We start from the raw sequence: 27,871 nt of genomic DNA, 5'->3' as shown, positions 1-27,871 counted from the left end.
GGTCCACGGATATTACGGCCAGGGTTATTAGGGCCAGGGATATTAGGGCCAGGGATATTAGGGCCAGGGATATTAGGGCCAGGGATATTAGGGCCAGGGTTATTAGGGCCAGGGTTATAAAGGCCAGGGATATTAGGGCCAGGGATATTAGGGCCAGGGATATTAGGGCCAGGGATATTAGGGCCAGGGATATTGGGGCCAGGGATATTATGGCCAGGGATATTAGGGCCAGGGATATTAGGGCCAGGGATATTAGGGCCAGGGATTTTAGGGCAAGGGATATTAGGGCCAGGGATATTAGGGCCAGGGATATTAGTGCCAGGGTTATTAGGGCCAGGGATATTAGGTCCAGGGATAGTAGGGCCAGGGATATTAGGTCCAGGGATATTAGGGCCAGGGATATTAGGGCCATGGATATTAGGGCCAGGGATATTAGGGCCAGGGATATTAGGGCCAGGGATATTAGGGCCAGGGATATTAGGGCCAGCGATATTAGGGCCAGGGATATTAGGACCAGGGATATTAGGGCCAGGGATATTAGAGCCAGGCATATTAGGGCCAGGGATATTAGGACCAGGTATATTAGGGCCAGGGATATTAGGGCCAGGGATATTAGGGCCAGGGATATTAGGGCCAGGGATATTAGGGCCAGGGATATTAGGGCCAGGGATATTAGGGCCAGGGATATTAGGGCCAGGGATATTTGGGCCAGGGATATTAGGGCCACGGATATTAGGACCAGGGATATTAGGGCCAGGGATATTAGGGCCAGAGATATTAGGGCCAGGGATATTAGGGCCAGGGATATTATGGTCAGGGATATTAGGGCCAGGGATATAATGGCCAGGGATATTAGGGCCAGGCATATTATGGCCAGGGATATTAGGGCCAGGGATATTAGGGCCAGGGATATTAGGGCCAGGGATATTAAGGCCAAGGATATTAGGGCCAGGGATATTATGGCCAGGGATATTAGGGCCAGGGATATTAGGGCCAGGGATATTATGGCCAGGGATATCAGGTCCACGGATATTACGGCCAGGGATATTAGGGCCAGGGATATTAGGGCCAGAGATATTAGGGCCAGGGATATTAGGGCCAGGGATATTAGGGCCAGGGTTATTAGGGCCAGGGATATTAGGGCCAGGGATATTATGGCCAGGGATATTATGGAAGGGATATTAAGCCTGGGATATTAGGGCCAGGTATATTAGGGCCAGGGATATTAGGACCAGGGATATAAGGGCCAGGGATATTAGGGCCAGGGATATTATGGCCAGGGATATTAGGGCCAGGGATATTAGGGCCAGGGATATTGGGGCCAGGGATATTAGGGCCAGGGATATTAGGGCCAGAGATATTAGGGCCAGGGATATTAGGGCCAGGGATATTATGGTCAGGGATATTAGGGCCAGGGATATAATGGCTAGGGATATTAGGGCCAGGCATATTATGGCCAGGGATATTAGGGCCAGGGATATTAGGGCCAGGGATATTAGGGCCAGGGATATTAGGGCAAGGGATATTAATGCCAGGGATATTAGGGCCAGGGATATTAGGGCCAGGGATATTATGGCCAGCGATATTAGGGCCAGGGATATTAGGGCCAGGGATATTAGGTCCAGGGATATTAGGGCCAGGGATATTAGGGCCAGGGATATTAGGGCCAGGGATATTAGGGCCAGGGATATTAGGTCCACGGATATTACGGCCAGAGATATTAGGGCGAGGGATATTAGGGCCAGGGATATTAGGGCCAGGGATATTAGGGTCATGGATATTAGGGCCAGGGATATTAGGGCCAGGGATATTAGGGCCAGGGATATTTGGGCCAGGGATATTAGGGCCAGGGATATTAGGGCCAGGGATGTTAGGGCCAGGGATGTTAGGGCCAGGGATATTAGGGCCAGGGATATTATGGCCAGCGATATTAGGGCAAGGGATATTAGGGCCAGGGATATTAGGGCCAGGGATATTAGGGCCAGGGATATTAGGGGCAGAGATATTAGGGCCAGCGATATTAGGGCCAGGGATATTAGGGCCAGGGATATTAAGGCCAGGGATATTAGGGCCAGGGATATTAGGGCCAGGGATATTAGGGCCAGGGATATTAGGGCCAGGGATATTAGGGCCAGGGATATTAGGTCCAGGGATATTAGGGCCAGGGATATTACGGCCAGGGATATTAGGGCCAGGGATATTAGGGCCAGGGATATTAGGGCCAGGGATATTAGGGCCAGGGTTATTAGGGCCAGGGATATTAGGGCCAGGGATATTAGGGCCAGGGATATTAGGGCCAGGGATATTAGGGCCAGGGATATTAGGCCCAGTGATATTAGGGCCAGGGATTTTAGGGCAAGGGATTTTAGGGCCAGGGATATTAGGGCCAGGGATAATAGGGCCAGGGATGTTAGGTCCAGGGATATTAGGGCCAGGGATATTAGGGCCAGGGATATTAGGGCCAGGGATATTAGGGCCAGGGATATTAGGGCCAGGGTTATTAGGGCCAGGGATATTAGGGCCAGGGATATTAGGGCCAGGGATATTAGGGCCAGGGATATTAGGGTCAGGGATATTAGGGCCAGGGATATTAGGGCCAGGGATATTTGGGCCAGGGATATTAGGGCTACGGATATTAGGGCCAGGGATATTAGGGCCAGGGATATTAGGGCCAGAGATATTAGGGCCAGGGATATTAGGGCCAGGGATATTACGGTCAGGGATATTAGGGCCAGGGATATAATGGCCAGGGATATTAGGGCCAGGCATATTATGGCCAGGGATATTAGGGCCAGGGATATTAGGGCCAGGGATATTAGGGCCAGGGATATTAAGGCCAGGGATATTAGGGCCAGGGTTATTAGGGCCAGGGATGTTATGGCCAGCGATATTAGGGCCAGGGATATTAGGGCCAGGGATATTAGGGCCAGGGATATTAGGGCCAGGGATATTAGGGCCAGGGATATTAGGGCCAGGGATATTAGGGCCAGGGATATTAGGTCCACGGATATTACGGCCAGGGTTATTAGGGCCAGGGATATTAGGGCCAGGGATATTAGGGCCAGGGATATTAGGGCCAGGGATATTAGGGCCAGGGTTATTAGGGCCAGGGTTATAAAGGCCAGGGATATTAGGGCCAGGGATATTAGGGCCAGGGATATTAGGGCCAGGGATATTAGGGCCAGGGATATTGGGGCCAGGGATATTATGGCCAGGGATATTAGGGCCAGGGATATTAGGGCCAGGGATATTAGGGCCAGGGATTTTAGGGCAAGGGATATTAGGGCCAGGGATATTAGGGCCAGGGATATTAGTGCCAGGGTTATTAGGGCCAGGGATATTAGGTCCAGGGATAGTAGGGCCAGGGATATTAGGTCCAGGGATATTAGGGCCAGGGATATTAGGGCCATGGATATTAGGGCCAGGGATATTAGGGCCAGGGATATTAGGGCCAGGGATATTAGGGCCAGGGATATTAGGGCCAGCGATATTAGGGCCAGGGATATTAGGACCAGGGATATTAGGGCCAGGGATATTAGAGCCAGGCATATTAGGGCCAGGGATATTAGGACCAGGTATATTAGGGCCAGGGATATTAGGGCCAGGGATATTAGGGCCAGGGATATTAGGGCCAGGGATATTAGGGCCAGGGATATTAGGGCCAGGGATATTAGGGCCAGGGATATTAGGGCCAGGGATATTTGGGCCAGGGATATTAGGGCCACGGATATTAGGACCAGGGATATTAGGGCCAGGGATATTAGGGCCAGAGATATTAGGGCCAGGGATATTAGGGCCAGGGATATTATGGTCAGGGATATTAGGGCCAGGGATATAATGGCCAGGGATATTAGGGCCAGGCATATTATGGCCAGGGATATTAGGGCCAGGGATATTAGGGCCAGGGATATTAGGGCCAGGGATATTAGGGCCAGGGATATTAAGGCCAAGGATATTAGGGCCAGGGATATTATGGCCAGGGATATTAGGGCCAGGGATATTAGGGCCAGGGATATTATGGCCAGGGATATCAGGTCCACGGATATTACGGCCAGGGATATTAGGGCCAGGGATATTAGGGCCAGAGATATTAGGGCCAGGGATATTAGGGCCAGGGATATTAGGGCCAGGGTTATTAGGGCCAGGGATATTAGGGCCAGGGATATTATGGCCAGGGATATTATGGAAGGGATATTAAGCCTGGGATATTAGGGCCAGGTATATTAGGGCCAGGGATATTAGGACCAGGGATATAAGGGCCAGGGATATTAGGGCCAGGGATATTATGGCCAGGGATATTAGGGCCAGGGATATTAGGGCCAGGGATATTGGGGCCAGGGATATTAGGGCCAGGGATATTAGGGCCAGGGATATTAGGGCCAGGAATATTAGGGCCAGGGATATTAGGGCCAGGGATTTTAGGGCCAGGGATATTAGGGCCAGGGATATTAGGGCCAGGGATATTAGGGCCAGGGATATCAGGGCCAGGGATATCAGGGCCAGGGATATTAGGGCCAGGGATATTAGCGCCAGGGATATTAGGGCCAGGGATTTTAGGGCCAGGGATATTAGGGCCAGGGATATTATGGCCAGGGATATTATGGCTAGGGATATGAGGGCCAGGGATATGAGGGCCAGGGATATTAGGGCCAGGGATATTAGGGCCAGGGATTTTAGGGCCAGGGATATTAGGGCCAGGAATATTAGGGCCAAGGATATTAGGGCCAGGGATATTAGGGCCAGGGATATTAGGGCCAGGGATATTAGGGCCAGGGATATTAGGGCCAGGGATATTAGGGCCAGGGATATTAGGGCCAGGGATATTAGGGCCAGGGATATTAGGGCCAGGGATATTAGGGCCAGGGATATTAGGGCCAGGGATATTAGGCCCAGTGATATTAGGGCCAGGGATTTTAGGGCAAGGGATATTAGGGACAGGGATATTAGGGCCAGGGATATTAGGGCCAGGGATGTTAGGTCCACGGATATTAGGGCCAGGGATATTAGGGCCAGGGATATTAGGGCCAGGGATATTAGGGCCAGGGATATTAGGGCCAGGGTTATTAGGGCCAGGGATATTAGGGCCAGGGATATTAGGGCCAGGGATATTAGGGCCAGGGATATTAGGGCCAGGGATATTAGGGCCAGGGATATTAGGGCCAGGGATATTAGGGCCAGGGATATTAGGGCCATGGATTTTAGGGCAAGGGATATTAGGGCCAGGGATATTAGGGCCAGGGATATTAGGGCCAGGGATATTAGGTCCAGGGATATTAGGGCCAGGGATATTAGGGCCAGGGATATTAGGACCAGGGATATCAGGGCCAGGAATATTAGGGCCAGGGATATTAGGGCCAGGGATATTAGGGCCAGGGATATTAGGGCCAGGGATATTAGGGCCAGGGATATTAGGGCCAGGGATATTAGGGCCAGGGAGATTAGGGCCAGCATTATTAGGGACAGGGATATTAGTGCCAGGGATATTATGGCCAGGGATATTAGGCGCCAGGGATATTAGGGCAAGGGATATTAGGGCCAGGGATATTAGGGCCAGGGATATTAGGGTCAGGGATATTAGGGCCAGGGATATTAGGGCCAGGGATATTTGGGCCAGGGATATTAGGGCCACGGATATTAGGGCCAGGGATATTAGGGCCAGGGATATTAGGGCCAGAGATATTAGGGCCAGGGATATTAGGGCCACGGATATTACGGTCAGGGATATTAGGGCCAGGGATATAATGGCTAGAGATATTAGGGAAAGGCATATTATGTCCAGGGATATTAGGGCCAGGGATATTAGGGCCAGGGATATTAGGGCCAGGGATATTAGGGCCAGGGATATTAATGCCAGGGATATTAGGGTCAGGGATATTAGGGCCAGGGATATTATGGCCAGTGATATTAGGGCCAGGGATATTAGGGCCAGGGATATTAGGGCCAGGGATATTAGGGCCAGGGATATTAGGTCCAGGGATATTAGGGCCAGGGATATTAGGGCCAGGGATATTAGGGCCAGGGATATTAGGTCCACGGATATTACGGCCAGAGATATTAGGGCGAGGGATATTAGGGCCAGGGATATTAGGGCCAGGGATATTAGGGTCAGGGATATTAGGGCCATGGATATTAGGGCCAGGGATATTTGGGCCAGGGATATTAGGACCACGGATATTAGGGCCAGGGATATTAGGGCCAGGGATATTAGGGCCAGAGATATTAGGGCCAGGGATATTAGGGCCAGGGATATTACGGTCAGGGATATTAGGGCCAGGGATATAATGGCCAGGGATATTAGGGCCAGGCATATTATGGCCAGGGATATTAGGGCCAGGGATATTAGGGCCAGGGATATTAGGGCCAGGGATATTAGGGCCAGGGATATTAAGGCCAGGGATATTAGGGCCAGGGATATTAGGGCCAGGGATATTATGGCCAGCGATATTAGGGCCAGGGATATTAGGGCCAAGGATATTAGGGCCAGGGATATTAGGGCCAGAAATATTAGGGCCAGGGATATTAGGGCCAGGGATATTAGGGCCAGGGATATTACGGCCAGGGATATCAGGTCCACGGATATTACGGCCAGGGATATTAGGGCCAGGGATATTAGGGCCAGAGATATTAGGGCCAGGGATATTAGGGCCAGGGATATTAGGGCCAGGGTTATTAGGGCCAGGGATATTAGGGCCAGGGATATTAGGGCCAGGGATATTAGGGCCAGGGATATTACGGCCAGGGATATCAGGTCCACGGATATTACGGCCAGGGATATTAGGGCCAGGGATATTAGGGCCAGAGATATTAGGGCCAGGGATATTAGGGCCAGGGATATTAGGTCCAGGGATATTAGGGCCAGGGATATTAGGGCCAGGGATTTTAGGGCCAGGGATATTAGGGCCAGGGATATTATGGCCAGGGATATTATGGCTAGGGATATGAGGGCCAGGGATATGAGGGCCAGGGATATTAGGGCCAGGGATATTAGGGCCAGGGATTTTAGGGCCAGGGATATAAGGGCCAGGGATATTAGGGCCAGGGATATTAGGGCCAGGGATATTAGGGCCAGGGATATTAGGGCCAGGGATATTAGGGCCAGGGATATTAGGGCCAGGGATATTAGGGCCAGGGATATTAGGGCCAGGGATATTAGGGCCAGGGATATTAGGGCCAGGGATATTAGGGCCAGGGATATTAGGCCCAGTGATATTAGGGCCAGGGATTTTAGGGCAAGGGATATTAGGGACAGGGATATTAGGGCCAGGGATATTAGGGCCAGGGATGTTAGGTCCACGGATATTAGGGCCAGGGATATTAGGGCCAGGGATATTAGGGCCAGGGATATTAGGGCCAGGGACATTAGGGCCAGGGTTATTAGGGCCAGGGATATTAGGGCCAGGGATATTAGGGCCAGGGATATTAGGGCCAGGGATATTAGGGCCAGGGATATTAGGGCCAGGGATATTAGGGCCAGGGATATTAGGGCCAGGGATATTAGGGCCATGGATTTTAGGGCAAGGGATATTAGGGCCAGGGATATTAGGGCCAGGGATATTAGGGCCAGGGATATTAGGTCCAGGGATATTAGGGCCAGGGATATTAGGGCCAGGGATATTAGGACCAGGGATATCAGGGCCAGGAATATTAGGGCCAGGGATATTAGGGCCAGGGATATTAGGGCCAGGGATATTAGGGCCAGGGATATTAGGGCCAGGGATATTAGGGCCAGGGATATTAGGGCCAGGGAGATTAGGGCCAGCATTATTAGGGACAGGGATATTAGTGCCAGGGATATTATGGCCAGGGATATTAGGCGCCAGGGATATTAGGGCAAGGGATATTAGGGCCAGGGATATTAGGGCCAGGGATATTAGGGTCAGGGATATTAGGGCCAGGGATATTAGGGCCAGGGATATTTGGGCCAGGGATATTAGGGCCACGGATATTAGGGCCAGGGATATTAGGGCCAGGGATATTAGGGCCAGAGATATTAGGGCCAGGGATATTAGGGCCACGGATATTACGGTCAGGGATATTAGGGCCAGGGATATAATGGCTAGAGATATTAGGGAAAGGCATATTATGTCCAGGGATATTAGGGCCAGGGATATTAGGGCCAGGGATATTAGGGCCAGGGATATTAGGGCCAGGGATATTAATGCCAGGGATATTAGGGCCAGGGATATTAGGGCCAGGGATATTATGGCCAGTGATATTAGGGCCAGGGATATTAGGGCCAGGGATATTAGGGCCAGGGATATTAGGGCCAGGGATATTAGGTCCAGGGATATTAGGGCCAGGGATATTAGGGCCAGGGATATTAGGCCAGGGATATTAGGTCCACGGATATTACGGCCAGAGATATTAGGGCGAGGGATATTAGGGCCAGGGATATTAGGGCCAGGGATATTAGGGTCAGGGATATTAGGGCCATGGATATTAGGGCCAGGGATATTTGGGCCAGGGATATTAGGACCACGGATATTAGGGCCAGGGATATTAGGGCCAGGGATATTAGGGCCAGAGATATTAGGGCCAGGGATATTAGGGCCAGGGATATTACGGTCAGGGATATTAGGGCCAGGGATATAATGGCCAGGGATATTAGGGCCAGGCATATTATGGCCAGGGATATTAGGGCCAGGGATATTAGGGCCAGGGATATTAGGGCCAGGGATATTAGGGCCAGGGATATTAAGGCCAGGGATATTAGGGCCAGGGATATTAGGGCCAGGGATATTATGGCCAGCGATATTAGGGCCAGGGATATTAGGGCCAAGGATATTAGGGCCAGGGATATTAGGGCCAGAAATATTAGGGCCAGGGATATTAGGGCCAGGGATATTAGGGCCAGGGATATTACGGCCAGGGATATCAGGTCCACGGATATTACGGCCAGGGATATTAGGGCCAGGGATATTAGGGCCAGAGATATTAGGGCCAGGGATATTAGGGCCAGGGATATTAGGGCCAGGGTTATTAGGGCCAGGGTTATTAAGGCCAGGGATATTAGGGCCAGGGATATTAGGGCCAGGGATATTAGGGCCAGGGATATTAGGGCCAGGGATATTAGGGCCAGGGTTATTAGGGCCAGGGTTATTAAGGCCAGGGATATTAGGGCCAGGGATATTAGGGCCAGGGATATTAGGGCCAGGGATATTAGGGCCAGGGATATTGGGGCCAGGGATATTATGGCCAGGGATATTAGGGCAAGGGATATTAGGGCCAGGGATATTAGGGCCAGGGATTTTAGGGCAAGGGATATTAGGGCCAGGGATATTAGGGCCAGGGATATTAGTGCCAGGGTTATTAGGGCCAGGGATATTAGGTCCAGGGATAGTAGGGCCAGGGATATTAGGTCCAGGGATATTAGGGCCAGGGATATTAGGGCCATGGATATTAGGGCCAGGGATATTAGGGCCAGGGATATTAGGGCCAGGGATATTAGGGCCAGGGATATTAGGGCCAGCGATATTAGGGCCAGGGATATTAGGGCCAGGGATATTAGGGCCAGGGATATTAGAGCCAGGCATATTAGGGCCAGGGATATTAGGACCAGGTATATTAGGGCCAGGGATATTAGGGCCAGGGATATTAGGGCCAGGGATATTAGGGCCAGGGATATTAGGGCCAGAAATATTAGGGCCAGGGATATTAGGGCCAGGGATATTAGGGCCAGGGATATTACGGCCAGGGATATCAGGTCCACGGATATTACGGCCAGGGATATTAGGGCCAGGGATATTAGGGCCAGAGATATTAGGGCCAGGGATATTAGGGCCAGGGATATTAGGGCCAGGGTTATTAGGGCCAGTGTTATTAAGGCCAGGGATATTAGGGCCAGGGATATTAGGGCCAGGGATATTAGGGCCAGGGATATTAGGGCCAGGGATATTAGGGCCAGGGATATTAGGGCAAGGGATATTAGGGCCAGGGATATTAGGGCCAGGGATATTAGTGCCAGGGATATTAGGGCCAGGGATATTAGGTCCAGGGATATTAGGGCCAGGGATATTAGGTCCAGGGATATTAGGGCCAGGGATATTAGGGCCATGGATATTAGGGCCAGGGATATTAGGGCCAGGGTTATTAGGGCCAGGGATATTAGGGCCAGGGATATTAGGGCCAGGGATATTAGGGCCAGGGATATTAGGGCCAGGGATATTAGGGCCAGGGATATTAGGGCCAGGGATATTAGGGCCAGGGATTTTAGGGCAAGGGATATTAGGGCCAGGGATATTAGGGCCAGGGATATTAGGGCCAGGGATATTAGGTCCAGGGATATTAGGGCCAGGGATATTAGGGCCAGGGATATTAGGACCAGGGATATCAGGGCCAGGAATATGAGGGCCAGGGATATTAGGGCCAGGGATATTAGGGCCAGGGATATTAGGGCCAGGGATATTAGGGCCAGGGATATTAGGGCCAGGGATATTAGGGCCAGGGATATTAGGGCCAGGGAGATTAGGGCCAGCATTATTAGGGACAGGGATATTAGTGCCAGGGATATTATGGCCAGGGATATTAGGCGCCAGGGATATTAGGGCAAGGGATATTAGGGCCAGGGATATTAGGGCCAGGGATATTAGGGTCAGGGATATTAGGGGCAGAGATATTAGGGCCAGCGATATTAGGGCCAGGCATATTAGGGCCAGGGATATTAAGGCCAGGGATATTAGGGCGGGGATATTAGGGCCAGGGATATTAGGGCCAGGGATATTAGGGCCAGGGATATTAGGGCCAGGGATATTAGGTCCAGGGATATTAGGGCCAGGGATATTACGGCCAGGGATATTAGGGCCAGGGATATTAGGGCCAGGGATATTAGGGCCAGGGATATTAGGGCCAGGGTTATTAGGGCCAGGGATATTAGGGCCAGGGATATTAGGGCCAGGGATATTAGGGCCAGGGATATTAGGGCCAGGGATATTAGGCCCAGTGATATTAGGGCCAGGGATTTTAGGGCAAGGGATTTTAGGCCAGGGATATTAGGGCCAGGGATGTTAGGTCCAGGGATATTAGGACCAGGGATATCAGGGCCAGGAATATGAGGGCCAGGGATATTAGGGCCAGGGATATTAGGGCCAGGGATATTAGGGCCAGGGATATTAGGGCCAGGGATATTAGGGCCAGGGATATTAGGGCCAGGGATATTAGGGCCAGGGAGATTAGGGCCAGCATTATTAGGGACAGGGATATTAGTGCCAGGGATATTATGGCCAGGGATATTAGGCGCCAGGGATATTAGGGCAAGGGATATTAGGGCCAGGGATATTAGGGCCAGGGATATTAGGGTCAGGGATATTAGGGGCAGAGATATTAGGGCCAGCGATATTAGGGCCAGGGATATTAGGGCCAGGGATATTAAGGCCAGGGATATTAGGGCCGGGGATATTAGGGCCAGGGATATTAGGGCCAGGGATATTAGGGCCAGGGATATTAGGGCCAGGGATATTAGGTCCAGGGATATTAGGGCCAGGGATATTACGGCCAGGGATATTAGGGCCAGGGATATTAGGGCCAGGGATATTAGGGCCAGGGATATTAGGGCCAGGGTTATTAGGGCCAGGGATATTAGGGCCAGGGATATTAGGGCCAGGGATATTAGGGCCAGGGATATTAGGGCCAGGGATATTAGGCCCAGTGATATTAGGGCCAGGGATTTTAGGGCAAGGGATTTTAGGGCCAGGGATATTAGGGCCAGGGATATTAGGGCCAGGGATGTTAGGTCCAGGGATATTAGGGCCAGGGATATTAGGGCCAGGGATATTAGGGCCAGGGATATTAGGGCCAGGGATATTAGGGCCAGGGTTATTAGGGCCAGGGATATTAGGGCCAGGGATATTAGGGCCAGGGATATTAGGGCCAGGGATATTAGGGTCAGGGATATTAGGGCCAGGGATATTAGGGCCAGGGATTTTAGGGTAAGGGATATTAGGGCCAGGGATATTAGGGCCAAGGAGATTAGGGCCAGCATTATTAGGGACAGGGATTTTAGGGCCAGGGATTTTAGGGTAAGGGATATTAGGGCCAGGGATATTAGGGCCAGGGATATTAGTGCCAGGGATATTAGGGCCAGGGATATTAGGGCCAGGGATTTTAGGGTAAGGGATATTAGGGCCAGGGATATTAGGGCCAGGGATATTAGTGCCAGGGATATTAGGGCCAGGGATATTAGGTCCAGGGATATTAGGGCCAGGGATATTAGGTCCACTGATATTAGGGCCAGAGATATTAGGGCCATGGATATTAGGGCCAGGGATATTAGGGCCAGGGATATTAGGGCCAGGGATATTAGGGCCAGGGATATTATGGCCAGCGATATTAGGGCCAGGGATATTAGGGCCAGGGATATTAGGTCCAGGGATATTAGGGCCAGGGATATTAGGGCCAGGGATATTAGGGCCAGGGATATTAGGGCCAGGGATATTAGGTCCACGGATATTACGGCCAGAGATATTAGGGCGAGGGATATTAGGGCCAGGGATATTAGGGCCAGGGATATTTGGGTCATGGATATTAGGGGCAGAGATATTAGGGCCAGCGATATTAGGGCCAGGGATATTAGGGCCAGGGATATTAAGGCCAGGGATATTAGGGCCGGGGATATTAGGGCCAGGGATATTAGGGCCAGGGATATTAGAGCCAGGGATATTAGGGCCAGGGATATTAGGTCCAGGGATATTAGGGCCAGGGATATTACGGCCAGGGATATTAGGGCCAGGGATATTAGGGCCAGGGATATTAGGGCCAGGGATATTAGGGCCAGGGTTATTAGGGCCAGGGATATTAGGGCCAGGGATATTAGGGCCAGGGATATTAGGGCCAGGGATATTAGGGCCAGGGATATTAGGCCCAGTGATATTAGGGCCAGGGATTTTAGGGCAAGGGATTTTAGGGCCAGGGATATTAGGGCCAGGGATATTAGGGCCAGGGATGTTAGGTCCAGGGATATTAGGGCCAGGGATATTAGGGCCAGGGATATTAGGGCCAGGGATATTAGGGCCAGGGATATTAGGGCCAGGGTTATTAGGGCCAGGGATATTAGGGCCAGGGATATTAGGGCCAGGGATATTAGGGCCAGGGATATTAGGGTCAGGGATATTAGGGCCAGGGATATTAGGGCCAGGGATATTTGGGCCAGGGATATTAGGGCTACGGATATTAGGGCCAGGGATATTAGGGCCAGGGATATTAGGGCCAGAGATATTAGGGCCAGGGATATTAGGGCCAGGGATATTTCGGTCAGGGATATTAGGGCCAGGGATATAATGGCCAGGGATATTAGGGCCAGGCATATTATGGCCAGGGATATTAGGGCCAGGGATATTAGGGCCAGGGATATTAGGGCCAGGGATATTAAGGCCAGGGATATTAGGGCCAGGGTTATTAGGGCCAGGGATATTAGGGCCAGGGATTTTAGGGTAAGGGATATTAGGGCCAGGGATATTAGGGCCAGGGATTTTAGGGCCAGGGATTTTAGGGTAAGGGATATTAGGGCCAGGGATATTAGGGCCAGGGATATTAGTGCCAGGGATATTAGGGCCAGGGATATTAGGGCCAGGGATTTTAGGGTAAGGGATATTAGGGTCAGGGATATTAGGGCCAGGGATATTAGTGCCAGGGATATTAGGGCCAGGGATATTAGGTCCAGGGATATTAGGGCCAGGGATATTAGGTCCACTGATATTAGGGCCAGAGATATTAGGGCCATGGATATTAGGGCCAGGGATATTAGGGCCAGGGATATGAGGGCCAGGGATATTAGGGCCAGGGATATTAGGGCCAGCGATATTAGGGCCAGGGATATTAGGGCCAGGGATATTAGGGCCAGGGATATTAGGGCCAGGGATATTAGGGCCAGGGATATTAGGGCCAGGGATATTATATCCAGGGATATTAGGGCCAGGGATATTAGGGCCAGGGATATTAGGGCCAGGGATATTATGGCCAGGGATATTATGGAAGGGATAATAAGCCTGGGATATTAGGGCCAGGTATATTAGGGCCAGGGATATTAGGGCCAGGGATATAAGGGCCAGGGATATTAGGGCCAGGGATATTAGGGCCAGGGATATTAGGGCCAGGGATATTAGGGCCAGGGATATTAGGGCCAGGGATATTAGGGCCAGGGATTTTAGGGCAAGGGATATTAGGGCCAGGGATATTAGGGCCAGGGATATTAGTGCCAGGGATATGAGGGCCAGGGATATTAGGTCCAGGGATATTAGGGCCAGGGATATTAGGTCCAGGGATATTAGGGCCAGGGATATTAGGGCCATGGATATTAGGGCCAGGGATATTAGGGCCAGGGATATTAGGTCCAGGGATATTAGGGCCAGGGATATTAGGGCCAGGGATATTAGGGCCAGGGATATTAGGGCCAGGGATATTAGGTCCACGGATATTACGGCCAGAGATATTAGGGCGAGGGATATTAGGGCCAGGGATATTAGAGCCAGGGATATTAGGGTCAGGGATATTAGGGCCAGGGATATTAGGGCCAGGGATATTAGGGCCAGGGATATTAGGGCCAGGGATATTAGGGCCAGGGATATTAGGGCCAGGGATATTAGGGCCAGGGAGATTAGGGCCAGCATTATTAGGGACAGGGATATTAGTGCCAGGGATATTATGGCCAGGGATATTAGGGCCAGGGATATTAGGGCAAGGGATATTAGGGCCAAGGATATTAGGGCCAGGGATATTAGTGTCAGGGATATTAGGGCCAGGGATATTAGGGCCAGGGATATTTGGGCCAGGGATATTAGGGCCACGGATATTAGGGCCAGGGATATTAGGGCCAGGGATATTAGGGCCAGAGATATTAGGGCCAGGGATATTAGGGCCAGGGATATTATGGTCAGGGATATTAGGGCCAGGGATATAATGGCTAGGGATATTAGGGCCAGGCATATTATGGCCAGGGATATTAGGGCCAGGGATATTAGGGCCAGGGATATTAGGGCCAGGGATATTAGGGCAAGGGATATTAATGCCAGGGATATTAGGGCCAGGGATATTAGGGCCAGGGATATTATGGCCAGCGATATTAGGGCCAGGGATATTAGGGCCAGGGATATTAGGTCCAGGGATATTAGGGCCAGGGATATTAGGGCCAGGGATATTAGGGCCAGGGATATTAGGGCCAGGGATATTAGGTCCACGGATATTACGGCCAGAGATATTTGGGCGAGGGATATTAGGGCCAGGGATATTAGGGCCAGGGATATTAGGGTCATGGATATTAGGGCCAGGGATATTAGGGCCAGGGATATTAGGGCCAGGGATATTAGGGCCAGGGATATTAGGGCCAGGGATATTAGGGCCAGGGATGTTAGGGCCAGGGATGTTAGGGCCAGGGATATTAGGGCCAGGGATATTATGGCCAGGGATATTAGGGCAAGGGATATTAGGGCCAGGGATATTAGGGCCAGGGATATTAGGGCCAGGGATATTAGGGGCAGAGATATTAGGGCCAGCGATATTAGGGCCAGGGATATTAGGGCCAGGGATATTAAGGCCAGGGATATTAGGGCCGGGGATATTAGGGCCAGGGATATTAGGGCCAGGGATATTAGGGCCAGGGATATTAGGGCCAGGGATATTAGGTCCAGGGATATTAGGGCCAGGGATATTACGGCCAGGGATATTAGGGCCAGGGATATTAGGGCCAGGGATATTAGGGCCAGGGATATTAGGGCCAGGTTTATTAGGGCCAGGGATATTAGGGCCAGGGATATTAGGGCCAGGGATATTAGGGCCAGGGATATTAGGGCCAGGGATATTAGGCCCAGTGATATTAGGGCCAGGGATTTTAGGGCAAGGGATTTTAGGGCCAGGGATATTAGGGCCAGGGATATTAGGGCCAGGGATGTTAGGTCCAGGGATATTAGGGCCAGGGATATTAGGGCCAGGGATATTAGGGCCAGGGATATTAGGGCCAGGGATATTAGGGCCAGGGTTATTAGGGCCAGGGATATTAGGGCCAGGGATATTAGGGCCAGGGATATTAGGGCCAGGGATATTAGGGTCAGGGATATTAGGGCCAGGGATATTAGGGCCAGGGATATTTGGGCCAGGGATATTAGGGCTATGGATATTAGGGCCAGGGATATTAGGGCCAGGGATATTAGGGCCAGAGATATTAGGGCCAGGGATATTAGGGCCAGGGATATTACGGTCAGGGGTATTAGGGCCAGGGATATAATGGCCAGGGATATTAGGGCCACGGATATTAGGGCCAGGGATATTAGGGCCAGGGATATTAGGGCCAGAGATATTAGGGCCAGGGATATTAGGGCCAGGGATATTATGGTCAGGGATATTAGGGCCAGGGATATAATGGCTAGGGATATTAGGGCCAGGCATATTATGGCCAGGGATATTAGGGCCAGGGATATTAGGGCCAGGGATATTAGGGCCAGGGATATTAGGGCAAGGGATATTAATGCCAGGGATATTAGGGCCAGGGATATTAGGGCCAGGGATATTATGGCCAGCGATATTAGGGCCAGGGATATTAGGGCCAGGGATATTAGGTCCAGGGATATTAGGGCCAGGGATATTAGGGCCAGGGATATTAGGGCCAGGGATATTAGGGCCAGGGATATTAGGTCCACGGATATTACGGCCAGAGATATTAGGGCGAGGGATATTAGGGCCAGGGATATTAGGGCCAGGGATATTAGGGTCATGGATATTAGGGCCAGGGATATTAGGGCCAGGGATGTTAGGGCCAGGGATGTTAGGGCCAGGGATATTAGGGCCAGGGATATTATGGCCAGGGATATTAGGGCAAGGGATATTAGGGCCAGGGATATTAGGGCCAGGGATATTAGGGCCAGGGATATTAGGGGCAGAGATATTAGGGCCAGCGATATTAGGGCCAGGGATATTAGGGCCAGGGATATTAAGGCCAGGGATATTAGGGCCAGGGATATTAGGGCCAGGGATATTAGGGCCAGGGATATTAGGGCCAGGGATATTAGGGCCAGGGATATTAGGTCCAGGGATATTAGGGCCAGGGATATTACGGCCAGGGATATTAGGGCCAGGGATATTAGGGCCAGGGATATTAGGGCCAGGGATATTAGGGCCAGGGTTATTAGGGCCAGGGATATTAGGGCCAGGGATATTAGGGCCAGGGATATTAGGGCCAGGGATATTAGGGCCAGGGATATTAGGCCCAGTGATATTAGGGCCAGGGATTTTAGGGCAAGGGATTTTAGGGCCAGGGATATTAGGGCCAGGGATAATAGGGCCAGGGATGTTAGGTCCAGGGATATTAGGGCCAGGGATATTAGGGCCAGGGATTTTAGGGCCAGGGATATTAGGGCCAGGGATATTAGGGCCAGGGTTATTAGGGCCAGGGATATAAGGGCCAGGGATATTAGGGCCAGGGATATTAGGGCCAGGGATATTAGGGTCAGGGATATTAGGGCCAGGGATATTAGGGCCAGGGATATTTGGGCCAGGGATATTAGGGCTACGGATATTAGGGCCAGGGATATTAGGGCCAGGGATATTAGGGCCAGAGATATTAGGGCCAGGGATATTAGGGCCAGGGATATTACGGTCAGGGATATTAGGGCCAGGGATATAATGGCCAGGGATATTAGGGCCAGGCATATTATGGCCAGGGATATTAGGGCCAGGGATATTAGGGCCAGGGATATTAGGGCCAGGGATATTAAGGCCAGGGATATTAGGGCCAGGGTTATTAGGGCCAGGGATGTTATGGCCAGCGATATTAGGGCCAGGGATATTAGGGCCAGGGATATTAGGGCCAGGGATATTAGGGCCAGGGATATTAGGGCCAGGGATATTAGGGCCAGGGATATTAGGGCCAGGGATATTAGGTCCACGGATATTACGGCCAGGGTTATTAGGGCCAGGGATATTAGGGCCAGGGATATTAGGGCCAGGGATATTAGGGCCAGGGATATTAGGGCCAGGGTTATTAGGGCCAGGGTTATTAAGGCCAGGGATATTAGGGCCAGGGATATTAGGGCCAGGGATATTAGGGCCAGGGATATTAGGGCCAGGGATATTGGGGCCAGGGATATTATGGCCAGGGATATTAGGGCCAGGGATATTAGGGCCAGGGATATTAGGGCCAGGGATTTTAGGGCAAGGGATATTAGGGCCAGGGATATTAGGGCCAGGGATATTAGTGCCAGGGTTATTAGGGCCAGGGATATTAGGTCCAGGGATAGTAGGGCCAGGGATATTAGGTCCAGGGATATTAGGGCCAGGGATATTAGGGCCATGGATATTAGGGCCAGGGATATTAGGGCCAGGGATATTAGGGCCAGGGATATTAGGGCCAGGGATATTAGGGCCAGCGATATTAGGGCCAGGGATATTAGGGCCAGGGATATTAGGGCCAGGGATATTAGAGCCAGGCATATTAGGGCCAGGGATATTAGGACCAGGTATATTAGGGCCAGGGATATTAGGGCCAGGGATATTAGGGCCAGGGATATTAGGGCCAGGGATATTAGGGCCAGGGATATTAGGGCCAGGGATATTAGGGCCAGGGATATTAGGGCCAGGGATATTTGGGCCAGGGATATTAGGGCCACGGATATTAGGACCAGGGATATTAGGGCCAGGGATATTAGGGCCAGAGATATTAGGGCCAGGGATATTAGGGCCAGGGATATTATGGTCAGGGATATTAGGGCCAGGGATATAATGGCCAGGGATATTAGGGCCAGGCATATTATGGCCAGGGATATTAGGGCCAGGGATATTAGGGCCAGGGATATTAGGGCCAGGGATATTAGGGCCAGGGATATTAAGGCCAAGGATATTAGGGCCAGGGATATTATGGCCAGGGATATTAGGGCCAGGGATATTAGGGCCAGGGATATTATGGCCAGGGATATCAGGTCCACGGATATTACGGCCAGGGATATTAGGGCCAGGGATATTAGGGCCAGAGATATTAGGGCCAGGGATATTAGGGCCAGGGATATTAGGGCCAGGGTTATTAGGGCCAGGGATATTAGGGCCAGGGATATTATGGCCAGGGATTTTATGGAAGGGATATTAAGCCTGGGATATTAGGGCCAGGTATATTAGGGCCAGGGATATTAGGGCCAGGGATATTAGGGCCAGGGATATTAGGTCCACGGATATTACGGCCAGAGATATTAGGGCGAGGGATATTAGGGCCAGGGATATTAGGGCCAGGGATATTAGGGTCATGGATATTAGGGCCAGGGATATTAGGGCCAGGGATATTAGGGCCAGGGATATTAGGGCCAGGGATATTAGGGCCAGGGATATTAGGGCCAGGGATGTTAGGGCCAGGGATGTTAGGGCCAGGGATATTAGGGCCAGGGATATTATGGCCAGGGATATTAGGGCAAGGGATATTAGGGCCAGGGATATTAGGGCCAGGGATATTAGGGCCAGGGATATTAGGGGCAGAGATATTAGGGCCAGCGATATTAGGGCCAGGGATATTAGGGCCAGGGATATTAAGGCCAGGGATATTAGGGCCGGGGATATTAGGGCCAGGGATATTAGGGCCAGGGATATTAGGGCCAGGGATATTAGGGCCAGGGATATTAGGTCCAGGGATATTAGGGCCAGGGATATTACGGCCAGGGATATTAGGGCCAGGGATATTAGGGCCAGGGATATTAGGGCCAGGGATATTAGGGCCAGGGTTATTAGGGCCAGGGATATTAGGGCCAGGGATATTAGGGCCAGGGATATTAGGGCCAGGGATATTAGGGCCAGGGATATTAGGCCCAGTGATATTAGGGCCAGGGATTTTAGGGCAAGGGATTTTAGGGCCAGGGATATTAGGGCCAGGGATATTAGGGCCAGGGATGTTAGGTCCAGGGATATTAGGGCCAGGGATATTAGGGCCAGGGATATTAGGGCCAGGGATATTAGGGCCAGGGATATTAGGGCCAGGGTTATTAGGGCCAGGGATATTAGGGCCAGGGATATTAGGGCCAGGGATATTAGGGCCAGGGATATTAGGGTCAGGGATATTAGGGCCAGGGATATTAGGGCCAGGGATATTTGGGCCAGGGATATTAGGGCTATGGATATTATGGCCAGGGATATTAGGGCCAGGGATATTAGGGCCAGAGATATTAGGGCCAGGGATATTAGGGCCAGGGATATTACGGTCAGGGGTATTAGGGCCAGGGATATAATGGCCAGGGATATTAGGGCCACGGATATTAGGGCCAGGGATATTAGGGCCAGGGATATTAGGGCCAGAGATATTAGGGCCAGGGATATTAGGGCCAGGGATATTATGGTCAGGGATATTAGGGCCAGGGATATAATGGCTAGGGATATTAGGGCCAGGCATATTATGGCCAGGGATATTAGGGCCAGGGATATTAGGGCCAGGGATATTAGGGCCAGGGATATTAGGGCAAGGGATATTAATGCCAGGGATATTAGGGCCAGGGATATTAGGGCCAGGGATATTATGGCCAGCGATATTAGGGCCAGGGATATTAGGGCCAGGGATATTAGGTCCAGGGATATTAGGGCCAGGGATATTAGGGCCAGGGATATTAGGGCCAGGGATATTAGGGCCAGGGATATTAGGTCCACGGATATTACGGCCAGAGATATTAGGGCGAGGGATATTAGGGCCAGGGATATTAGGGCCAGGGATATTAGGGTCATGGATATTAGGGCCAGGGATATTAGGGCCAGGGATATTAGGGCCAGGAATATTAGGGCCAGGGATATTAGGGCCAGGGATATTAGGGCCAGGGATGTTAGGGCCAGGGATGTTAGGGCCAGGGATATTAGGGCCAGGGATATTATGGCCAGGGATATTAGGGCAAGGGATATTAGGGCCAGGGATATTAGGGCCAGGGATATTAGGGCCAGGGATATTAGGGGCAGAGATATTAGGGCCAGCGATATTAGGGCCAGGGATATTAGGGCCAGGGATATTAAGTCCAGGGATATTAGGGCCAGGGATATTAGGGCCAGGGATATTAGGGCCAGGGATATTAGGGCCAGGGATATTAGGGCCAGGGATATTAGGTCCAGGGATATTAGGGCCAGGGATATTACGGCCAGGGATATTAGGGCCAGGGATATTAGGGCCAGGGATATTAGGGCCAGGGATATTAGGGCCAGGGTTATTAGGGCCAGGGATATTAGGGCCAGGGATATTAGGGCCAGGGATATTAGGGCCAGGGATATTAGGGCCAGGGATATTAGGCCCAGTGATATTAGGGCCAGGGATTTTAGGGCAAGGGATTTTAGGGCCAGGGATATTAGGGCCAGGGATAATAGGGCCAGGGATGTTAGGTCCAGGGATATTAGGGCCAGGGATATTAGGGCCAGGGATTTTAGGGCCAGGGATATTAGGGCCAGGGATATTAGGGCCAGGGTTATTAGGGCCAGGGATATTAGGGCCAGGGATATTAGGGCCAGGGATATTAGGGCCAGGGATATTAGGGTCAGGGATATTAGGGCCAGGGATATTAGGGCCAGGGATATTTGGGCCAGGGATATTAGGGCTACGGATATTAGGGCCAGGGATATTAGGGCCAGGGATATTAGGGCCAGAGATATTAGGGCCAGGGATATTAGGGCCAGGGATATTACGGTCAGGGATATTAGGGCCAGGGATATAATGGCCAGGGATATTAGGGCCAGGCATATTATGGCCAGGGATATTAGGGCCAGGGATATTAGGGCCAGGGATATTAGGGCCAGGGATATTAAGGCCAGGGATATTAGGGCCAGGGTTATTAGGGCCAGGGATGTTATGGCCAGCGATATTAGGGCCAGGGATATTAGGGCCAGGGATATTAGGGCCAGGGATATTAGGGCCAGGGATATTAGGGCCAGGGATATTAGGGCCAGGGATATTAGGGCCAGGGATATTAGGTCCACGGATATTACGGCCAGGGTTATTAGGGCCAGGGATATTAGGGCCAGGGATATTAGGGCCAGGGATATTAGGGCCAGGGATATTAGGGCCAGGGTTATTAGGGCCAGGGTTATTAAGGCCAGGGATATTAGGGCCAGGGATATTAGGGCCAGGGATATTAGGGCCAGGGATATTAGGGCCAGGGATATTGGGGCCAGGGATATTATGGCCAGGGATATTAGGGCCAGGGATATTAGGGCCAGGGATATTAGGGCCAGGGATTTTAGGGCAAGGGATATTAGGGCCAGGGATATTAGGGCCAGGGATATTAGTGCCAGGGTTATTAGGGCCAGGGATATTAGGTCCAGGGATAGTAGGGCCAGGGATATTAGGTCCAGCGATATTAGGGCCAGGGATATTAGGGCCATGGATATTAGGGCCAGGGATATTAGGGCCAGGGATATTAGGGCCAGGGATATTAGGGCCAGGGATATTAGGGCCAGCGATATTAGGGCCAGGGATATTAGGGCCAGGGATATTAGGGCCAGGGATATTAGAGCCAGGCATATTAGGGCCAGGGATATTAGGACCAGGTATATTAGGGCCAGGGATATTAGGGCCAGGAATATTAGGGCCAGGGATATTAGGGCCAGGGATATTAGGGCCAGGGATATTAGGGCCAGGGATATTAGGGCCAGGGATATTAGGGCCAGGGATATTTGGGCCAGGGATATTAGGGCCACGGATATTAGGACCAGGGATATTAGGGCCAGGGATATTAGGGCCAGAGATATTAGGGCCAGGGATATTAGGGCCAGGGATATTATGGTCAGGGATATTAGGGCCAGGGATATAATGGCCAGGGATATTAGGGCCAGGCATATTATGGCCAGGGATATTAGGGCCAGGGATATTAGGGCCAGGGATATTAGGGCCAGGGATATTAGGGCCAGGGATATTAAGGCCAAGGATATTAGGGCCAGGGATATTATGGCCAGGGATATTAGGGCCAGGGATATTAGGGCCAGGGATATTATGGCCAGGGATATCAGGTCCACGGATATTACGGCCAGGGATATTAGGGCCAGGGATATTAGGGCCAGAGATATTAGGGCCAGGGATATTAGGGCCAGGGATATTAGGGCCAGGGTTATTAGGGCCAGGGATATTAGGGCCAGGGATATTATGGCCAGGGATTTTATGGAAGGGATATTAAGCCTGGGATATTAGGGCCAGGTATATTAGGGCCAGGGATATTAGGACCAGGGATATAAGGGCCAGGGATATTAGGGCCAGGGATATTATGGCCAGGGATATTAGGGCCAGGGATATTAGGGCCAGGGATATTGGGGCCAGGGATATTAGGGCCAGGGATATTAGGGCCAGGGATAATAGGGCCAGGAATATTAGGGCCAGGGATATTAGGGCCAGGGATTTTAGGGCCAGGGATATTAGGGCCAGGGATATTAGGGCCAGGGATATTAGGGCCAGGGATATCAGGGCCAGGGATATCAGGGCCAGGGATATTAGGGCCAGGGATATTAGCACCAGGGATATTAGGGCCAGGGATTTTAGGGCCAGGGATATTAGGGCCAGGGATATTATGGCCAGGGATATTATGGCTAGGGATATGAGGGCCAGGGATATGAGGGCCAGGGATATTAGGGCCAGGGATATTAGGGCCAGGGATTTTAGGGCCAGGGATATTAGGGCCAGGGATATTAGGGCCAGGGATATTAGGGCCAGGGATATTAGGGCCAGGGATATTAGGGCCAGGGATATTAGGGCCAGGGATATTAGGGCCAGGGATATTAGGGCCAGGGATATTAGGGCCAGGGATATTAGGGCCAGGGATATTAGGGCCAGGGATATTAGGGCCAGGGATATTAGGGCCAGGGATATTAGGGCCAGGGATATTAGGGCCAGGGATATTAGGCCCAGTGATATTAGGGCCAGGGATTTTAGGGCAAGAGATATTAGGGACAGGGATATTAGGGCCAGGGATATTAGGGCCAGGGATGTTAGGTCCACGGATATTAGGGCCAGGGATATTAGGGCCAGGGATATTAGGGCCAGGGATATTAGGGCCAGGGATATTAGGGCCAGGGTTATTAGGGCCAGGGATATTAGGGCCAGGGATATTAGGGCCAGGGATATTAGGGCCAGGGATATTAGGGCCAGGGATATTAGGGCCAGGGATATTAGGGCCAGGGATATTAGGGCCAGGGATATTAGGGCCATGGATTTTAGGGCAAGGGATATTAGGGCCAGGGATATTAGGGCCAGGGATATTAGGGCCAGGGATATTAGGTCCAGGGATATTAGGGCCAGGGATATTAGGGCCAGGGATATTAGGACCAGGGATATCAGGGCCAGGAATATTAGGGCCAGGGATATTAGGGCCAGGGATATTAGGGCCAGGGATATTAGGGCCAGGGATATTAGGGCCAGGGATATTAGGGCCAGGGATATTAGGGCCAGGGAGATTAGGGCCAGCATTATTAGGGACAGGGATATTAGTGCCAGGGATATTATGGCCAGGGATATTAGGCGCCAGGGATATTAGGGCAAGGGATATTAGGGCCAGGGATATTAGGGCCAGGGATATTATGGCCAGGGATATTATGGCTAGGGATATGAGGGCCAGGGATATGAGGGCCAGGGATATTAGGGCCAGGGATATTAGGGCCAGGGATTTTAGGGCCAGGGATATTAGGGCCAGGGATATTAGGGCCAGGGATATTAGGGCCAGGGATATTAGGGCCAGGGATATTAGGGCCAGGGATATTATGGCCAGGGATATTATGGCTAGGGATATGAGGGCCAGGGATATGAGGGCCAGGGATATTAGGGCCAGGGATATTAGGGCCAGGGATATTAGCACCAGGGATATTAGGGCCAGGGATTTTAGGGCCAGGGATATTAGGGCCAGGGATATTATGGCCAGGGATATTATGGCTAGGGATATGAGGGCCAGGGATATGAGGGCCAGGGATATTAGGGCCAGGGATATTAGGGCCAGGGATTTTAGGGCCAGGGATATTAGGGCCAGGGATATTAGGGCCAGGGATATTAGGGCCAGGGATATTAGGGCCAGGGATATTAGGGCCAGGGATATTAGGGCCAGGGATATTAGGGCCAGGGATATTAGGGCCAGGGATATTAGGGCCAGGGATATTAGGGCCAGGGATATTAGGGCCAGGGATATTAGGGCCAGGGATATTAGGGCCAGGGATATTAGGGCCAGGGATATTAGGCCCAGTGATATTAGGGCCAGGGATTTTAGGGCAAGAGATATTAGGGACAGGGATATTAGGGCCAGGGATATTAGGGCCAGGGATGTTAGGTCCACGGATATTAGGGCCAGGGATATTAGGGCCAGGGATATTAGGGCCAGGGATATTAGGGCCAGGGATATTAGGGCCAGGGTTATTAGGGCCAGGGATATTAGGGCCAGGGATATTAGGGCCAGGGATATTAGGGCCAGGGATATTAGGGCCAGGGATATTAGGGCCAGGGATATTAGGGCCAGGGATATTAGGGCCAGGGATATTAGGGCCATGGATTTTAGGGCAAGGGATATTAGGGCCAGGGATATTAGGGCCAGGGATATTAGGGCCAGGGATATTAGGTCCAGGGATATTAGGGCCAGGGATATTAGGGCCAGGGATATTAGGACCAGGGATATCAGGGCCAGGAATATTAGGGCCAGGGATATTAGGGCCAGGGATATTAGGGCCAGGGATATTAGGGCCAGGGATATTAGGGCCAGGGATATTAGGGCCAGGGATATTAGGGCCAGGGAGATTAGGGCCAGCATTATTAGGGACAGGGATATTAGTGCCAGGGATATTATGGCCAGGGATATTAGGCGCCAGGGATATTAGGGCAAGGGATATTAGGGCCAGGGATATTAGGGCCAGGGATATTAGGGTCAGGGATATTAGGGCCAGGGATATTAGGGCCAGGGATATTTGGGCCAGGGATATTAGGGCCACGGATATTAGGGCCAGGGATATTAGGGCCAGGGATATTAGGGCCAGAGATATTAGGGCCAGGGATATTAGGGCCACGGATATTACGGTCAGGGATATTAGGGCCAGGGATATAATGGCTAGAGATATTAGGGAAAGGCATATTATGTCCAGGGATATTAGGGCCAGGGATATTAGGGCCAGGGATATTAGGGCCAGGGATATTAGGGCCAGGGATATTAATGCCAGGGATATTAGGGCCAGGGATATTAGGGCCAGGGATATTATGGCCAGTGATATTAGGGCCAGGGATATTAGGGCCAGGGATATTAGGGCCAGGGATATTAGGGCCAGGGATATTAGGTCCAGGGATATTAGGGCCAGGGATATTAGGGCCAGGGATATTAGGGCCAGGGATATTAGGTCCACGGATATTACGGCCAGAGATATTAGGGCGAGGGATATTAGGGCCAGGGATATTAGGGCCAGGGATATTAGGGTCAGGGATATTAGGGCCATGGATATTAGGGCCAGGGATATTTGGGCCAGGGATATTAGGACCACGGATATTAGGGCCAGGGATATTAGGGCCAGGGATATTAGGGCCAGAGATATTAGGGCCAGGGATATTAGGGCCAGGGATATTACGGTCAGGGATATTAGGGCCAGGGATATAATGGCCAGGGATATTAGGGCCAGGCATATTATGGCCAGGGATATTAGGGCCAGGGATATTAGGGCCAGGGATATTAGGGCCAGGGATTTTAGGGCCAGGGATATTAAGGCCAGGGATATTAGGGCCAGGGATATTAGGGCCAGGGATATTATGGCCAGCGATATTAGGGCCAGGGATATTAGGGCCAAGGATATTAGGGCCAGGGATATTAGGGCCAGAAATATTAGGGCCAGAGATATTAGGGCCAGGGATATTAGGGCCAGGGATATTACGGCCAGGGATATCAGGTCCACGGATATTACGGCCAGGGATATTAGGGCCAGGGATATTAGGGCCAGAGATATTAGGGCCAGGGATATTAGGGAAAGGGATATTAGGGCCAGGGTTATTAGGGCCAGGGTTATTAAGGCCAGGGATATTAGGGCCAGGGATATTAGGGCCAGGGATATTAGGGCCAGGGATATTAGGGCCAGGGATATTAGGGCCAGGGTTATTAGGGCCAGGGTTATTAAGGCCAGGGATATTAGGGCCAGGGATATTAGGGCCAGGGATATTAGGGCCAGGGATATTAGGGCCAGGGATATTGGGGCCAGGGATATTATGGCCAGGGATATTAGGGCCAGGGATATTAGGGCCAGGGATATTAGGGCCAGGGATTTTAGGGCAAGGGATATTAGGGCCAGGGATATTAGGGCCAGGGATATTAGTGCCAGGGTTATTAGGGCCAGGGATATTAGGTCCAGGGATAGTAGGGCCAGGGATATTAGGTCCAGGGATATTAGGGCCAGGGATATTAGGGCCATGGATATTAGGGCCAGGGATATTAGGGCCAGGGATATTAGGGCCAGGGATATTAGGGCCAGGGATATTAGGGCCAGCGATATTAGGGCCAGGGATATTAGGGCCAGGGATATTAGGGCCAGGGATATTAGAGCCAGGCATATTAGGGCCAGGGATATTAGGACCAGGTATATTAGGGCCAGGGATATTAGGGCCAGGGATATTAGGGCCAGGGATATTAGGGCCAGGGATATTAGGGCCAGGGATATTAGGGCCAGGGATATTAGGGCCAGGGATATTAGGGCCAGGGATATTTGGGCCAGGGATATTAGGGCCACGGATATTAGGACCACGGATATTAGGGCCAGGGATATTAGGGCCAGAGATATTAGGGCCAGGGATATTAGGGCCAGGGATATTACGGTCAGGGATATTAGGGCCAGGGATATAATGGCCAGGGATATTAGGGCCAGGCATATTATGGCCAGGGATATTAGGACCAGGGATATTAGGGCCAGGGATATTAGGGCCAGGGTTATTAGGGCCAGGGATATTAGGGCCAGG

This window comes from Petromyzon marinus, unplaced genomic scaffold (assembly GCF_048934315.1).
Source record: "Petromyzon marinus isolate PM22_M1 ecotype Great Lakes invasive population unplaced genomic scaffold, UKy_Petmar_22M1.pri1.0 PM_G_Scaffold_48, whole genome shotgun sequence".
NCBI classification, from domain to species: Eukaryota; Metazoa; Chordata; class Hyperoartia; order Petromyzontiformes; family Petromyzontidae; genus Petromyzon; species Petromyzon marinus.
Note: the sequence above shows the minus strand (reverse complement) of the source record.